Source organism: Mustela nigripes, chromosome 12 (assembly GCF_022355385.1).
Source record: "Mustela nigripes isolate SB6536 chromosome 12, MUSNIG.SB6536, whole genome shotgun sequence".
Taxonomy (NCBI): domain Eukaryota; kingdom Metazoa; phylum Chordata; class Mammalia; order Carnivora; family Mustelidae; genus Mustela; species Mustela nigripes.
In genome coordinates, this window is record NC_081568.1 from 115996524 (window position 1) to 116013319 (window position 16796).

Genomic DNA, 16796 nt, shown 5'->3' on the forward strand with positions numbered 1-16796 from the left:
CGGGGTAGTCTCAGAATTTAGGGACTCAAGGGAAGCTTTCCAAAAGAAGCAACATCTAAACTGAAATCCAAGGAATGACTGGGAAGTGGCCAGGCAAAGAGAGAGGGAAAGTGATCCAAGTGAGGAGGAAGAGCATATGCAAAGTCATGAAGGTGCTCATGGCACATTCTTGGAACTGAAAGCAATTACTCAAGTTTATAAGTTGTTCACACAATAGTCTGAGTGAGGAGAAGGAAGCTGGAGACAATAACAGAAATTTGACCTTACAGGAGCCATAGAATGTGACCACAACTTTGAAAGCAGTTGGAAGTCACTGAGAATAGTTTAAATAGTTTAAACTACTTAATAGTTTAAGAATAGTTTAATAGTTTACGCTGACATGCTCAGCTTTGCACTTCAGAAAAACTCTGGCTAAAATGTATGGATAGAACTGAGAGAGGCAGGGAATGAGTTAAGGCTGGGAGACAATTTAGGGAGCTGCAGCAGTTGTTCAGGTAAAGCTGGATGATGCCCTAGGATGGGGTAGGTAGCCATAAAGATGAGGAAAAATGAATAGAATTAAACTTTATTAAGAAGAGGGGCTCCTGGGTGGCTCAGTGGGTGAAACATCTGCCTCTGGCTCAGGTCATGATCCTATGGTCCTGGGATGGATCCCTGAGTCGGGTTCCCTGCTCAGTGGGGAGTCTGCTTCTCCCTCTCCTTCTGCTGTTCCCCCTGCTTGTGATCTCTCTGTTTCTCTCTCCCTTAAATAAATAAAAGCTTTTTAAAAAAAACAATATCTATCTCCTTTGTTAAGGAGATAGACGCAAGAAGCTTTGGTGTTTAATTAGACACTGGTGAGAGAGAAGTCTACCCCAGCTTGCTGCCTTGGGCAGTTTAGTGAGTGTTAGTGTTGCTCATGGCTCACTCAAGTGGGGGACACTAGAGAGGAACTATGTGGGAGGAGGAAATATCAACTCCAGTTTCAGACATACCAAGTATGCTGTTCCTGTGGGGTATCCAAAAGCACGTGTCCAGTAGACAGTTGAGGAAAACAGGGATGTGAAGAAGGGTAAATTTAATCTCTGTGGTCTCTTAAAGGGTTGTGGACACTTGGCCATGACTACATTCAGCAGCAGCCCAGAAAGATGGCTTAGCAGCCACAGTATGTGTGGGATGTGGCTTGGTCCACAGGGACAAGCAATTTGATGAGCAGCTTCTAGAGGGCTGGTACCTCAGGATCAAAGCTGGGTATCCACAATAAGTGACAGCAAGCTGGTCAACCTCGACTTTCTAATTTGGCAAATGCATGGGAGTGGATGGTGTGCAGAGAGCAGAGTTTTATGTTCTGGCCCCCGAAAGAAGGCAGCAACCTTATGAGGTTACCCCTGTCTCTCTCCATCATATAACCTGGTATCATCTACAAAGTACACTAACTCATTTCATCATGAAAACATCTCTGTGGTGTCCGCAAAATAGATAGTACTAATATCCCACATCTCACAGGGGAAGACACTAAACCTTCTAGTAACTTGCCAGGTCCCATATTAGTTAAGTGGCAGAGCAGGGTTACTGGGATTACAGGTCCCTTTCTCCAAGCATTGTGTTCTTTTCACTTAAAAGGTGGGGGAAATCAATAGCACATAACATATTAAAGGAAATGAGAAGAATTAAGATAACTATATAATTTCAGGCCTGGGGGACCTGCACATTGGTCATGTCTCCAGCCAAAATTGAAAACTTGGAGATGGAAAAAGTTTGGCCAAGAAGAGGACTTCAGTTTTGAACTGAAGTTACTGGCCAAAGGTAGAGGTAGACCCGGCCATCTCTAACCGGTACAACTCTTGTCTCTCCGTAGCTTAAATCAAGGCCCGTCCTTTGGATAAGCAGGATGGAAGCTGGAGCTTTTCAGGAAATCATCCCTTCAAACACTGCCACAGACACAGCCTCTTTATTAAGGGGATAATTGAAAATGGACCACAGTATATTATAAAGACAAATCAGGGTGATAAAATTTAGAAAAACTAAGAGTATTACCTAGGACAGTTAGCTCTGGCTCTCGAAGTAGCTCCTAAGCACAACTGAAAATACATTTATTGGATTTCCTGGCTACCCACAAGGAAAAAGGCAGTATTTCTACTCACTTACGGAGAAGTATTTGTGTCTTAACAGATAAATGCGTTTAGATGAAAAAAGCCAAAAAGGGTTTTATTTATTAGAAAATACCATAACTAGAGCATTGAAGGCTATATTTTTTCTTCCTACCTTTCTGACATTTTCTCTGAAGGTCATGGAGATGACCGAGTGCAAAGAGGTTCACAGTATGTGGGGTTATTTACGCAACTTGTTGTGGACATACAATTTAAGCTTGACCAGTCTGATCACTGTGGAATGAGCCCTGGCTAAGTGGTAGGGATTAATCTGCCAGGAGACAGTCTTCGATAAATTATTTGGTAGGATTTTTTTTTTCTTTTCCTGATTTAAAACATTTTCTTCCAATAAATAATCGAGTTGTACACTGGAAAATGAAAATGACTGACCTCCCCAGAAAGTAAAAGAAAGTCTGAAAATGGAAACTGGAGAGTTTTCGCTTCTAGTGTCCACTGAGTGAGAAAATATACTTATTTACTTGAAATACCAGCAAATGGGCTCCCATGTAATGAAATATTTATTGAAATTGCCACTTTGGCCCTCTACAGTTGCTGATAGGGTTTAACGAGAGTCCAGTAAGGAAGCCAGAGTGAAGGTATGTCTATTTATTTATTTATGGTCCATGCAGCTTCAACCATAAGGCTTATATTGGGAAATCATACAAGCAGGGCCATACATGACTGACAATAATAGTTATTTTCCATTTTCATTGAATCGTTTGCCACAGCTCAGGAAAATCAATCTTAAAGGATTTCTATATTTACTCAGTTCACTATTTAACCCTTTTCTCTGTTAAGATATATTTGTGTTGGTTTTAGTTAAAGTGTACAATGTTAAGTACTTACTCAACATTTTTTTATAATTCTATCATCAATACTTTGTCTTTTTTGTTACTGGTTTTTGTCTGTTTACCTATTTGTTTCTCTAGCTTCTGTACACTTTGAGAATCAGTTTTATTTCACCAACTCAAGCTAAAGCTAGTTTCCATTTCTTCTTGCTTTGGTCAAGATGTAGCTGTCCAAATTAAGACCATGCATGTTCAAATTGTAACAATTACCCATGAAAGGAATTTCAAAATAATTCTTAAAACATCTGTATGAGCTATACAGAAAGAATGAGAAGTGCTAGCATTCTAAAATCATATACACCAAATAAAGACATTCTGGAGACACAAGGGGCATCTCTGTTCTGCAGAGAACATGGTGATATTGAGGCTGTGTGAATGTTCATGAAGTTCACCATGATTAATTGAGAGAGCCTGAGAAAGTCACTAACCCAAGGTTGCAAGGGATAGTCTCCAGCATTACTTAAAAAGCATTCCAACATGTTTGCTTTTGCTATTTCTGGATATTAGGAAGCTAGTAAATTAATAGAATCCTAAGAAGAATATCACAGTGCAAGTAGCCTTAGAGACATCTAACCAAAGAGCCTCAAAATATGAATCAGGAAACTGGGATCCAGAAGCATTAAGTGAATTGAACAAAGGCATGCAGATAGTCAGCAGAGGGGCAGGGACTAGAAACCATGTCTCTTCGCTTCTACTTCCATGTGTATTCAATAATTTCAAATAATTATACCACGTTCAGCGCACACACGTACACGCATGTGTATGCTAGAAAACCCAGCTATATTCATGAGTCTAATAAAGTTTTCAGAGATCACAAATGATTTGAGCAAGCTGCCAACTCATGACCTCCATATGTGTTTCAAAGGATGTGGTGGATGCCATGGTGTGTTGCCCAGATCCATCCTCCAAGACTAGTCCCTAATTCCCCCAGCTTCTGGGAGTGCTGGCAGTCAATATTCTCAACAGAGTCTCCATCTAGATTCGCTTTGGCTGAAAAGGGCCTAAGGTCAGACTTTGCATTGAGTGACAAGGCAGTGCCAAAGTATAAAAGCCCAGCCCCCTTATACTAATTTGGGAATGTTCCTAGCTCCCAAGCTCCTCTTGGGTTGAACTTAAGCCTCTGTTATCACTACACTACAGTTCAACTTCTTCCCAGTCCTACTTCCTTTACCCCTCCCCCAACAGGTGTTGATCCTGAGAGCTTTACACCCCAAAATTCTGCCTGCCTGCAAATCTTCATCTCAGAGTCTATCTCCCAGAAACTCCAACTAGAGACCTACAGTGCCTTGGTTAAGAGATGGGCACTAGAATCATCCTGGGGTTGAAGCCTAGCCACACTGCTTTCAAGCTGTGTTCCCTTGAGCAGTTTACTCTTTAAATCTCTTTTTCATCAGTTGCTTTTTTTTTTTTTTAAATAAGAATAATATTAGAACCTACCACATAGAGTGAGTACGTATTATATGAGATAATCCATGTTGAAGTCGTAGTATAGTGCTTGGCACAGACTAATTGGCAGTATCAGTCAGGATGCTAACGGAAACAGATGGCACATTCAAAATAAAGGACTATTTACAGGGGTGTGGGCAGAGCTAAAAGAACCAATAAGGAATGGCGAGGCATCCAGGGACTAGCAACAGTGGGAAGCCAGTACCAGCCCCAGGCCTGACAAGGGCAAGTAGTCAAAACAATGTTACAGATGTACCACGTGATGCGCACATCCTGAAGAAGGCTGGAGTTGAGAGAGGCAACCTCTGACAGATGCAAAGCAGAAGAGCTCATCCCTGCCAGACCATAGCAAGCAAGTCAGAGAAAGAGAATAAATACAAAGGGTTCTTTGCCTCCCACCCCCTGATTTCCTGTTGGTCCTCTACTGGTCAACCACAACCAGACGCCAGATGGTAAGAGATGCCAGAGAAATCACTATTTCAAAACCAGCATTCTCACCCTCCACATCCCCACATACATTCCAAAGAAAAGGGCAGGGCAAAGAAGTGTGGACCTGGATCTAGAGAACAAACTAGTCACAGCCAGCATGGTAGTCCTCATATAAGCTAATATTCCAATTTCTGGAATACCTGGTATCTGGAGTCTTGTTGATTATAAAAACTCAAGCTAATGTGAAATTTGATTATAAAAGAAGTGGATTCTTAGGGAAAAAAAAATTAACTCATCCAACCAGTCCAATATTAGTACACTATCAGGCACACAGTAGGTGCCTAAGATTCAACATAAATGAACTAAAAATATTTTTAATAGGAAAAGTAAAGAAAACTCATTGGGAGATATGATTTAACTTCAACATTCTCAGCATGTTTTCAAGTTGCTGAAGAATTTTAGAATTGTCAGGGGCTACATTCACTGCATTCCTTACAATTACCAAATAAGTGCAAAGTTTGGATTGGTATTATTTCTCACCAAGAGAATGAAAGGTTGCAAGAATAAAACTCTACATACAAACAAGATAGAAGACAATAATCCTTCCTAATAAAATGATTTTATTAAAGGCAATAAACTAAATTCCAACAATGGCAGGTCTTTCTTTCACCCAGGTTTAAATAGTCAAAGTATATTTCAAGGAATGGACAAGAGAATTACTCTTTCTCTCTTGTAGGAAGAAGAGTAAGTAGGCACTGGGATTAGCTGTGTAACTTTGGATAGCCCATCTGTCCTTTCTGAGTTTTGACTTTCTCTTCTGAAAGCCAGAACCAAGGAAGGAAGGGAGGGAGGGAGGGAATGAAAGAGAGAGAAAGAAAGAAAGAAAGGAAGGAAGAGAGAAAAGAAGCAAAGATTTTTTACTTAAAGGGACAAAATGCTACAACTTGGGCCTTATCAAGTACAGAGAAGTGGTGGTGTAATTACCCATCTCAATACATATATGCTTATGTTCACACCCATTCCTGCCAGGGGTCTACTGTTCACCATCAAGGGAGCTTAGGTATTGCCATTCAAAAGTGACTTGCCCCACTTCCAGAGGGACAGTCAAAAAGTTCAAGAGATCCCAGAAGAGTCCAACCTCCTGATGCCAGACTCTGAACTCTTCCCAAGTGCGGAGCTGACGTTTCACCAAAGCACTCAACCAGGAGTTCTCCACGGTGCAGTCTTTGAAACTTTTTGAGAAAAATGGGTGGAAAAAAAAAAAAAAAGTATTGTTCAGGGTGGATAGTCTGCTGATCACAGGAGATCCTCCAAGAAGTATGTGAGCCAAGGAAAGAGTAGGATCCACTGCCCTGGGAATCCTGGCCAAGCCACCTTGGTAACCACATCCCAGCTACTGGCCATTGGAGGGAAGGAGCTCACATTCCCTCCCTTAAACTACATTCCACATTCCCTTCACAAGTATGGAGAGCTTTTATCCACGCATATTGTGGCTTTACTTTCTAAAGCTTGAATTGCCATTTACATAATTCCATTCTCAGGATATGTTGTCAGTTCGGAAGGCCCAATGTCTCCCTTTATTATTATTTTACATTTCACTGAGGCAAGTCTTTTGATTGCCTGAAGGTTTGCCTGCAAACTTTATGCAGTGGAGGTTTTAAGACATAGGTAAATATTTACGAAAATCTCAATTCTAGGACTTAAATGCACTATTTTCATGTTTTGAAAACATAAAGTACTTCATTAATAAAGTAATTCTAAGGTTTGTAAGCTATCTAGCCTGTTTTTTAATTCAAGTATATTTAACTGGATGTTTCCACAATCTTGACAAGCATGTTTCATTAGAATGTAAATTTTTCGTTTGGGATTTTTTTTTTTTTTTTTTAAGTAAAGTCAAGGGAAATGTCTTTTAATTTGATCAGTGAAATGATAATAATGTCACTTAATTATTTAACCAGCACTTTAATGGAACTGCTTTGGGCCAGGCACTCTTCCAAGGGCTTTAAAGCTATTAAGCTTATTTAATCCTCATAATAATCCTACAAGATAGGTAATATTATCATCCCCATTTTACAGATGAGAAAACTGAGGCAGAGAGATAGTGGCTAAGCAACATACCCAAAGCAACACAGCTAGTAAGTGGCAGAGCCAGGACACAAATTCTGACAGAAACAGTAATAGCAGCCACAGTAAAATGAAGAACACCTAATTTTCACTAACTACAGGACTCTACGCCAGGTATCAGTTTGGGTGTTTTCCCTGAATTACCTACTCTAATCCTCACTATAACAATATTATGTAGGTACTAATTTTAGCCTGCTTGACAAATGTGCATGCCCAGAGAGGTTGAATAAATTGTCCAAAACCACACAGCAGGTAAGGAGCAGAGGCAACACTCAACCCAGGTCAGCTGACTCCACAGCCGAGGCTTTTAATTACAATGTCACGGAGATCTCAATAAAGAAGGTGGCCAAGCCAAACAGCCCCTCACTGCAAGCTTCCGCTAACTTGTACTCTCTACCTGAAAAGGTGGCTGATGTTCGACCCTTTGGTTTGTACCCTCCTGGTTGCAGGCTCCCCTCGCCTCCCACATGTTCTCCCAAGCATACCAGTGTCTTCTAGTTGCCATCCCAGAAACTGTTTCAGGCTTCTCTCGGACGGACTTCAGAAAGAGTGGTCAGAGGAATTTAATGTGCTGTGTTCCAATATCCTGTCCATGGGCTGTGGGAATCAGAGGCGGCAAAAAATTACAGACCCGGCCTCTCTCGGTTCCTACACAGCAGCTGGCCTTCTCCGCCCCCACCTACAGAAGCCCCGCAGGGCCTCCCCACTGGAGGCTGTGGTTAATCTGGTCTCCCTGGCCCTGGGGGATGAGAATCTGGCCCGAGGTCTGTGACAACAGAAGAGCAGAAGTCAGCAATGCAAATAATAAAAATGCATTTCAAAAGCTTCGTGCCTTACAAAGCTGCTTCACATATGTACTGTCTCATATGGGCACTTCCTATGGGAATTGATAGAAACTGAAACTGGTTCGGAGCAATATTTGGTACTTTTGGGTTTTTGTAATTTACCTTTGTCTCTTTATTATTATGTACTGCATTTCCTACCATTGTTTTAATTTTATATTTGAACTTTTTCTGCTAACTTAGCGAGACTGAGACTTTCTCAAAACATTTAATTCTACCAGTATGTTATTTTATTTATTTTATCTTAAAGATTTTTATTTATTTATTTGAGAGCAGAGGCTGGGCAGAGGGAGAAGCAGATCCCCCCACCACACCTACACACCTACACTCCCCCACACCCAGCTTAGCAGAGCACCCCACATGAGGCTCCATCCCAGGATCCCGGGATCATGACCTGAGCAGAAGGCAGAGGCTTACCCCACTGAGTCACCCAGGTACAACTCTACCAGTATATTTTATAGAACAAAATTATTGGGTGCCTTGGGTGTCTCCGTCAGTTAAGAGTCTGACTTTTGGTTTCAGCTCAGGTCATGATTTCAGAATTATCAAACTCCCCACTCAGTGGTAAGTCTGTTTGAGATTCTCCCTCTCTCCCTCCCCCCAACATGCTCACTCCCACATGCTCTCTCTCTCTCAAACAATCTTTTAAAACGATTAAAAAAAAAAAAAGGACAAAATTATTATCCTCTTGCCATAAATATTGATAGCTTTGCCCTCAATTTAGATGGAACCATAGGCCTGCCTTAAATATGATTATAGAACTAAGTACCCAGGGTCATGAACTTCTTCAACATATATTACTGTATGTTGAAGCCCTAATCCTTAATGTGATGATATCAGGAGATGGAGCCTTTGGGAGGTAATTAAGTTTAAGTTAGGGGATGAGGCTGGGGCCTTCATGACTGGATTAGTGCCCTTATAAAGAGAGACACCAGAAAGCTTGTTCACTCTCTGCTTCCAGACAAAGGAGAGGTTATGTGAGCAAACAAGATGGCAGCATTCTACAACCCAGAAGAAAGATCTCACCAGAACCAACCATGTTGGCACCCTGATCATGGACTTCTAGCCTCTAGAACAGTGAGAAAATGAGCAATGTTCAAGCCACCAGTCTATGGTATTTGGTTACAGATTTACATATACAGACACATTATGTATTATGTATTGACACGTGATGTTGATATATGATAATAGATATTGATTCACATGTATCCAAAAAAGAAACTTGCCCTTGCATCAGTAGTAAATAAATAAACATAAGAGACAGAGATCCAGAAGAGATCATCGAACACCTGAAGTCATTTGAGCAACAGAAACTTTAAAAATAAAATATTTTCCCAAGGATAGGTTGTGAGTCAGGGTCTGAAATAAGGTAGTGAGTCTAACTGAAGCAACCTCTGCTCGACAGAGATGGGAGAAAAGGAAACTTTCCCGGGGACCACTGATCATGGTCACGGGAGGTTAACACAGATGATGGAGGGAGGATGACGCCCATTGCTTTACACCTCCACTCTGAAGTTAGGTAACATGTAAGCAACAGGAGGTGGGCTTTGTGTGGAGGGGAGCTCACCTCTGTGGTTGGGGAAGAAGTAGATCCAGATTTGCTTTTGATGAATTGGACTTACTGTGGCTGCTCTGCCACTGGAGGGCATGGTTTGTGTGAGAGAGCAGAGCCAAAGTCTCAGTCTACTGAGAGCTTCCGGGAGTTAAGTGACTCAGTTGAGAAGTATTCTTACCTTCTGGAACAATTAGCAATGTTAGAAAAAATGGAGAACAAACATCCATGAACAGTTCCAAGAGAAATAGGTCTACAGAGCCACAGAAAATAACAAAAGGGAAATTTGCCAAGAACAAAACAGACATTTCATTCAATAATTTGGTGTTATAGTCCTGAAACAGTAAGATTTTTAAGAGGGCTATTAGAGCTCCCAAAACTTGTTTGCAAAATTAGCCAGAGATATTCACTTCAAATTTCCTATATTGGCCAAGTGTGAGCAAGAAAAGTGGTGGTTCAGGCAAGGAAAGGTTAGGAAGAAAATCCATGATGCATGTACTAACTCGGCCAACTTTAACAGGGGCAGACACAATTCCAATCTTTAAATTTATGAAGGCTTTCCTACACTTTATCTTTGAAAGCTATTTTGTTATATTTTATCTTAAAGTTTAATAACAAAAATATCAATTCTGTTTCTATCCTAGAATTCAAATGTCCAAGACAAATGTAACCTACTGAATCCATCAAAGCCAAGGAAACTCACAGAACTGCTGATCTTCAGGGTTCTCACATAAGACTGATTGAGAAGTCAGCCAGACTGCAGAAAAGGACTTCAGGTTTTCTGGGGAATTAGTCGTTGCCATTGAGTAAGTCAAACACTGGGTGAAGAAGAAAACTCACATCAGTATTTCCCTAATTCTTTTGCTGCTGTATTTCATAAATTCTCAGCATTCAGCATAGATGTTTCTGGTTGATAAAACAGAAGTAGATTTCTACCTGGGTTCAATGGATGATTTCCTAAATTCCCATGTGTGTTGGTTTTTTTCCTATGGAGCTAAAATAATTAATGCAAAAGTCATGTGGCATTTCTGAGCTTTAAAAACTGGAAATTGGCTTATCTCGTGATTTTGGAGCCATTTTATCCAAGAAAGACCTGGGATCCTTCCTTTTCAATGCACTTTTTTATCCAGCTGGTGCCAAACTGGAAGAAGTTTTCAGTAACACTTACCTGGTACTCACTGTGTACCAGACATTGGTTTAAATGTTCTGCATTACAGGTCAAGAATCCCTTACTCATATTTCTAAAATCCAAAAGCCTTGGAAAACCAGATCTTTTTTTTTTAATAGTTCAATTGGCAGCAAAAAGACCAAACTCATTTGGCAGCAACATTTGATTCTGATTTTTAGTGGCAAAAGATGTTAATATTTACTAATTGGTGCCTCAGACTCCACTGGGTGTATTATATAATATATAGCATGTCACACAATATATGAATATGAATGGAAGTTGGATCTAAAGGCACACTATCAAATGACTATTGCCCATGAGGTTGGGAGTAAAAATGTCGAGCAACAGATTAAGGGTCAGTCCGAAAGGACCTAATGGATATTTATGAAGTCAAACTTTAACAAAATGATTCTTCCACATTTAGTTACAGAATGGTTATTTATTAAAGACTTTCTATGACCCACGTAAGGTCAATAGGGAATGCAAACCTCCAGAATACTGGCAGTATTTTTTGTTTTATTTATATTTTTTTCTTTAAAAAATAAAACAAAATTCAAGCAATATAAATAAAGGATCTTAAACTTGAATACAAATAGCCAATTGTACATGAGGCATGAAGACGGCTGGCTTAGCAGCATGTGCATAAAAGACTTAGAGGCTTTAGTTAACAGCAAGTTCTAGAAGTCAACAAGGTGTGGTGACTTTCAGAAAAGGTAATTGAATCTTGGGTGGCATAAACCTCACTGATCAGATCAGCGTGGGATGTTTTTTAAACGTGCAGCCATCACTTTAAGAGGGATATAAACCAACTAAATTATGTACAGAAGATAGATAAATTGGTAAAGACACTCAATATTATGTCCCATAGGCAACGACAGAAAAGCCCAGGAATCTTTAACTGGAAAATAAAAGGGGTAGGAAGGCAAACAAACACACACTTCAAATAACTTAAGAAATGTGTACGAGTTGTCAACTATGGACTTCTAGCCACTCCACACTCTATAAAGAGATACTGCCTCTACCAAAATCCTTCCTCCTGAATACCCATGTGATTGTATCATACAATGCATGGTGGGGCAGGGGTGGTGATTGGACTAGTAGTTGACATATGACTGTGACTCAAAAAGCCAGTCCATAAACCAGCATAACTATACCAGCACTTGGAGTAAAAGGTCAGTTGGACCTGACGGTCCCTGAATGGAATTTGTATTGGAAAACATAGACAGACTGAACCAGTTAGTAATGGAGGCAAAAGCTAAGAGGAAGCCAGCAGATAGAGTTGGCCCACAGCAAACCAACACCATGTATAAACTTAAATGATGACAGAACAAAACACTTTGTAAGCAGAGAAACCTCAGCAGCAGAGAGAAGAAAACAGAACAAACTTCAGAAGGCAGCCAAAGGTGCCGAGAGGGAAACAGGAAAACAGGACAGAGAGGAGAAAATGCAGTTGTCGAAAGCTGGTTCCATTCCTGTGTACTTCTCTCTCTCTCTCTCTCTCTCTTTTTTCCATTCCATTTGAATGCTTATAATAAACTCGCTTTTTCTTATGGTAATACATGTAAGTTGTTGCCCTGCTAATAAAATAAAGACTAAAACAAACTTCTAAGAAAATTGATTAAGTCAATTTTCTAGAGTCTTGAGGGTCTCTAGAGTCTTCCATCAATTGGTGGAAGCTTCAGAGAAATTGGTGTCTTTCTGATAGTCCATAAATGTGAAATGGCAGCCTCCAGAGACAGAGGTTGGTCTGCCACAGAGAAGTCCCAGCACCAGCTACTAACCAGGTGGCAGGGACCCAAACCCAGGAAGAAATGCCTGACGGAACAACCTTCAAGACCCTTCCAATCCTGAGACTATATCCTCTGACACTACGTGGAGAAGTCTCTCTTTTGAGGTAATAGCAATGACCTTCACAATCTGAGAAAAGCACAACATTCTAAAATAGAATTTTGCCTTTTGTTTTTTGGTTAGAATATTTTTCCATTCACTGCTTTGCCATCTTGAGCTTCTCTTCTTTCCAGTAGAAAACTGACAAGCCCAACTACAATTTCAAGTTCAGTAAATAACGGCTCAGTGTTTCTGGTTTTGAGAAAAGAAACAGGTCATTTTGGCACCGATTTTTTTTTCCATTTGTTTTTAAATTCACGTGTATTTTTCAGTAAATTTATTGCACATGATTTTGATTTATTTACACTTAGCTCCCTAAAATGCGTGGTTAGCAATGTGATGACGATGCACCTTTTAATTAGTCTGTCTCAGAACCAGAAAGTCATGTGTTGCCAGCACGACCAGAGTGAAATCCAGATGACACAAATTTGGATACAAATTGAAGCAGCCATAAAATTCAAGACCATTCTAAACTTGGCGATACAAGTTCTCTTGTTCCCAAAGTTACAGACAAAACAAGTTCCAAGTATGAAGCGCTTAACCAATTTTTCATGCAAACATGTGGCGCGCAGATAAACGGCAGAGGAGCAGCTGCCTCGCGCATCGCTTTGCTACCACAATTACTTTGTGATCAACTTGTGATTCAAGGGGGTTGTTGCTTTGCGAGAGGTTGTGCCTGCATCCCCAAAGAATCTGGAACCTAGGCAAGAAAGCTAGTCAACCAGTTGCTTAGCAAAGTGTAAACCGAGCCGTTTGCAGTAGATAGAGTGTTTCTCATTCGTAGAATTAGATAATGTTAAGTGTGGTAGGAACCGTGGAAATAATCTTGGCCAATCCTTCACTTCAATAATGTGTTTTCAATGGTTGTTTTGACATTCTATGTACGTAACCTTTAAAATTCAAATGACATTGGTCCAGGCATGAGTTTAATTTAGTTAAGACTCAAAGCACATATGGAGCAGAGAGAACATTTTCGAGGGAAACCTAGAGAATTGTTTGATGGGTCCTTTTTTTTCTTACTTATCTTTAAGACCCACAACGTGAAAATAGGTGTCCTCCTTTAAATGTGTTAGAAAGAGGGATAACACTACTAGGATATATAAAATGTGTATTTTATGTAAAATTTGTGTTGATAAAGATTCTAAACCTGTTTCAACATATCTCTATGTGCCAATTTTCTACAAGCCAACACTTCATAAATCATGTTCAAAACAAATACCAAAAATACATGACTTACATAATTAAACACTGATGTATTAAATTTACACATGGGCATAATCTTTCAAGTTTAAGGATATTTATCCATGCCAGGGTCTGTGTATTTGGCAGTGGCTGGGGGGAAAAAATAAATCCTTAACCAGAAGTCCTTTTCTTAATGAGTTCATTGTTTAATAGTTTGAGGCCACTGCCCTCATGTCACCTTGGGCACCCTTGCAAGCTAAACTACCTAGGGTAGTTCTCCTTACTGAGTGTTCTCTCTCCCAGAAGTCTCCGATTATCTCTTCCCCATTTAGAAGCTTTAGTCTTTGCTCACTGAGTTTCTTCTGACTAGAATAAGGATGGCCCATCGGGTTGGAACAACAATTATCCTGACCCCCCACTCACCAAAGAATCTCTTTCATTATCTGTCACTCACCATCCTTCCGGGAAATAGGATTGATTCTCATCATATCACAAAGAGGAAGCATATCTCAAAAGATTCAATGGTTCTTGGGACCTCTTCTTTCTTTTCCTTAATTTAAAAATATATTTCTGGAGCACCTGGGTGGCTCAGTGGGTTAAAGCCTCTGCCTTTGGCTCGGGTCATGATCTCAGGGTCCTGGGATTGAGCCCCACATCGGGCTCTCTGCTCAGCAGAGAGCCTCCTTCCTCCTCTCTCTCTCTGCCTGTCTCTCTGCCTACTTGTGATCTCTCTCTGTCAAATAAATAAATTAAATATTTTAAAAAAATGTATTTCCTACTTAAAATCCTTTCCTCAAGAAACTCCTCATTCTTCCAAAACCACTAGTCTTTTCCTCAATCTACCCAAACCCTGCCCCATACTTCAAGACCCTAATCAAGTCTCATCCACTCCAGGAACCCTTCCCTGATCCTCCAGTCCTCTGGACTCTGCCCCTCCTTTGAACCTCTAATGTGCATACTATCCCACCTAGTTTAGGCCGAGGCTGTATATAAGCTTAGATTTACTTGAATTGTTTCATATATTAGTTTTCTCTTCCTAACTAGAGACTCCTGGGAGGAGAGAATTATGCTTTGTACTATTTTTATATTCCTACAGTGATCAGTAGATTGCAGAACCCAGAGTAGGTGTCAAATACATATGAGTTAATAGATTGATAAATATTACAGTTCATTTCCACTTTGCAAATGATAATAAAGCAATATTTCTGCAACTAGCTAGAGCAGATTCATGTCCTCAAAATTACCATTTATAAAATGTTATAAATAAACTTTGCAATAAAATTCATCCCTTCTAATACATTGGCTTAGCTCACAAGCGTATAAGGTGCTGATCCCTGCCTTCCAGGAACTCACACTCTCATGAGAGAAAGGCATATCAATAAATTAAAATGCAACGTGAAAAATGCTCCCAAAGAGCAAGGTCTTTGCTTACAAAAGGCCAGGGAGAAAGGAGTACTCCCAAAGGTCTCTAATCAGACTCTACGATCTAACAAGTAACATCCCACACAACTTTCTAGACACAGATCTGGAACTCTTTCTTCCATTAGCCCTTACTGTATAAATAACCAGGGTACTTTAAAACAGTAAGATTTATCATTTGTATTGAAGTTCACAGTAAAATAGAACACGGAGATATAAAATAACTTAGAAACAAAAAAAATCCTCATGTAAATTGTATCTGAGGAATGTAAATTTGGAAAAACATACAATGTAATGTCGTGTTAATGAAAGTAAAGTTCGTTTTTTATTCAAAATAAAAGCCATACTCACCTGCAGCATCTGTCTACTTCAATCACATGATTTACTGTGGTTTTGCTTTTTCATGCTTGTGCAACTCCTTCCTTGTACATTGCTTGGGGACTGTCAAGGGTTCAACTGGCTTTTATTCCAGCCTATCTCTTGGTGTAAAAAATTAGTGTAAGATAAAAACACTGTTTTTACTTATTTTGCTATCCTAATGTCATATGACAATGTCAAGGTCTTGCTGCAGACCAGAGTACACATCAAATGTGTGTCTCAAAACTTTTTGAGCTCATTGGGAATGCTCTTTCTCACATCTCCCTTTTACATTCCAGGGCTTTACTATCTTTGTTAGCTTTGTTTAAAGATCTAATAATTAGATTTCATTTTCTTCCAGAAGCAAGTGAATATAACTGTGACATAACTTGACTCACACGCATTTACTCTTATTTGTATTATAGCTAATGTTATATTATTTACTTCAAGTTTGTGTTTTTTTAATTTATATTGCTATTTGTAGGTAAACTTTAGAACCATTTTAAATGCAGTAATGCTTTTTTAAAGGTACTATTAAATAAGTGAACATTTACATTAAAAATAAAAACAAGTTCAGCTGGTAAATAGTGGCTAGTAACAGGGGAAAGCAGTAAGACTTACAGATCTGGAAAAGAAGTGTGGAGTAGCAACTTTAATAAAAAGTGCCCCAAAGTAGAAGACAAGCAGGAGATCTAGAGGGGGGAAAAGAGTAAATGGGTATCCTCTTTTCTTGACTTTTCTAATCATGTTTGATAGTTAAAGCAAATAATTAGAACATTGTCTAATGAGGTTCTAAATGTGTCTATAGGAAATATTTAAGACAATCAAATTACAGAGAAAAACAGAAATGGCTACTTAGACAATTATGGCTATTAGACAAATTAGATTTTACAACAAAGAATATTACTAGAGATAGTGAGCAATACTATATAATAACAAAAGGGTCAATCTACCAAAAATATATAACAATGCCAAATGTTCATTCACCAAACAGCAAAGCCACAAAAATTAGTGGAACTAAATGAAGAAATAGACAAATCCACAAACATAATTGGAAAGTTCAACATGTCTCTTAGTAACAGACTGAACTAGACAGAAAAGCAACAAGGACAAAGAACTCAACAACACCATCAACCAACAGGATCTAACTGACATGTGTTAAACATACCTTCTTTTCAGGTGCTTGTGGATTATAAACTAAGACAAGTCATATTGTGTTCCTATAAAACAGACTTCAACAGACTGAAAAATGAAATCATTTGGAGTATGTTCTCTCACCATAATGGACTCAAACTAGAAATCAATAAGAGAAATATAACAGGAAAACTTCTAAACACTGTGAAACTCAACAACCTATTTGTAAATTATCCATGGATCCAAGAGCAAATCTTGAGGTAAGTCAAAAATTATACT

General features: G+C 39.3%; 1 long non-coding RNA gene across 7 annotated transcripts in view; it reads right to left on the reverse strand.

Moving 5' to 3' along the window:
• The window catches only part of LOC132027986 (uncharacterized), a 240311-nt gene that overhangs the window by 207935 nt on the left and 15580 nt on the right, over window positions 1-16796 (reverse strand). For 4 of the 7 annotated variants that reach the window (XR_009407300.1, XR_009407297.1, XR_009407296.1 and 1 more), the window contains exon 2: window positions 10074-10188. The exons of the other annotated variants lie outside the window; for them this stretch is intronic. This is a non-coding gene — a long non-coding RNA (uncharacterized LOC132027986). The remainder of the gene's footprint in view (window positions 1-10073; window positions 10189-16796) is intronic. 7 annotated transcript variants of the gene reach the window in all.